The following is a 1,708-nucleotide window of genomic DNA, read 5'->3' as shown; positions in this document are numbered from 1 at the left end:
GCCGCGGCAGAGGCTGCAGGAAGATCAGCAACTCCGCAGGCGCGGGAGGCTCGGTCCCGAGTTCCGAGAGGACTGCGGCGATGTGACGCCCAGGACTGCGTGCACAAGAGCACCTGTCGGCCGGGGGCCTGCACCGGCCTGTCCTCGTGGACGAGCAGACCGTGTGGGCGAACGTTCCGGGGCGGCCCTCTCCCGACCCTGCGCAAACAGCGGTCCCAGCAGAACAGGCGGTCTGACTGGAGGATGCGGCCACACTGGGCGCGAAGAAGGAAAAAAAAAAACCTTGGCAGCGGTGGGATTCGAACCCACGCCCCCGAAGAGACTGGAGCCTTAATCCAGCGCCTTAGACCGCTCGGCCACGCTACCACTTCCGGCGCAAGCGCTCCCTCACGCCCCCTAGAGACATGAACACCGCCCCGCCAGAGCCTCCGCCCTCGCGCACGCAGGCGGCTTCCCTCACTGCGCGCGGCGCCGGGAGCCCCGCCCTACCGAGCGGCCGGACGGCTGCGTCGCATCCTTATGTCGTCACAGCGCAGTACGTCAGCTGTGTGCGCCGCGTCTCCTCTGCGCAGGCGCGGGGCTGCCGCGACCAGACGCTGGCACCCGGTCGGGGATGTTGACACGTGAGAACACGCGGTACGCGTTTTATGTCAGAAATACGGTCGCAGTAAAGTTAGCAGCTGCCGTTTCTGCGATCGGCCCTTCATCCTCAGTAATTCAAGGCATGTATTTAGCGGACGTTACAGCGAAGACTGGCCTTCCTTACAAATCCCCACCTGAACTGCTCTGGATTGCCCTGCGCCGTAACGAATTACCGCAACCCCGGACCGCGCGCTCGCGGTTCCGGACGCCAGAGCCGGGGTGTCCTCGGGGCCGCGCCCTCCCCGCCCGGCCCGGCCCTCCCGGCTGGCACGCCCCGCTTCTGCCACGTCTCCGTTCTTCACGGCCAGCGCCTGCAAAGCTCTCTCTGCTCGGTCTTCGCAGGCCGCCGCCTCCTATAAAACGTCCCAGATCTGCTCCTTCTGAGGTTCAAACTGGAGCGCCTCCCACATAAGCATGAAGGGGCCCAGGAGCTCCGCCCACTTCAGACCCCCCCCCCCCCGCCCCAGGAGCCCCAGGGCAGCATCGGTTATGTCACCAGGGCTTTGACCGGAATGCCATCTTTGGGAGACCCGCATAGACTCAGCTATGACCAGGCAGCTTGGCTTAGGGAGCCAGGGAAGCCCCTTGGAAATGTTGGCCGATACCTCGCTTGCAGAGTTCTCAGCAGCCTCACCACGTAGGAGAGCACCTGCACCTCCGTCACTGACAATGTTCGTCCACCTGCAGGGGAGGACTTTTCCAGATGGCCGAAGCCTGGCTTTTCACCCTGTGGCTGACACGACCCTCTCCCACCAGAGCCAGGAACTCCCTGACTCCCAGCCCACGACAGGGCGTTTGTTGTGTTAAGTTGTGGTTAAAAATAGACATCACCTACAACTTAGCATTTTAACCATTTACAAGTGCTGAGTTCAGTAGCATTGGGTACATTCACATCCTGGTCATGGCGTTATCGCTCTCCATTCCATTTTTTAAACAACCCCAGGACCACAACTCAGAGTCACAATTTGCCCGAAGAGAGCCCCACCCACCCCTCCCTGAGGAGGTGCCAGCTGTGGGGCTGGTTCATGTTTGTCCATCTTCCTCCCTCCTTTCAATGGAGAGAAGG

General features: G+C 61.9%; 1 non-coding gene across 1 annotated transcript; it reads right to left on the bottom strand.

The window, feature by feature from the left end:
* Positions 1-284: 284 nt before the first annotated feature.
* Positions 285-366, bottom strand: TRNAV-AAC (transfer RNA valine (anticodon AAC)). The gene has a single exon. It is a non-coding gene; the product is annotated as a tRNA-Leu (tRNA).
* Positions 367-1,708: the final 1,342 nt, after the last annotated feature.

Source organism: Halichoerus grypus, chromosome 9, assembly GCF_964656455.1.
Source record: "Halichoerus grypus chromosome 9, mHalGry1.hap1.1, whole genome shotgun sequence".
In the NCBI taxonomy this organism is placed as follows: domain Eukaryota; kingdom Metazoa; phylum Chordata; class Mammalia; order Carnivora; family Phocidae; genus Halichoerus; species Halichoerus grypus.
Note: the sequence above shows the minus strand (reverse complement) of the source record. Positions and strands in the feature narration are given on the sequence as shown.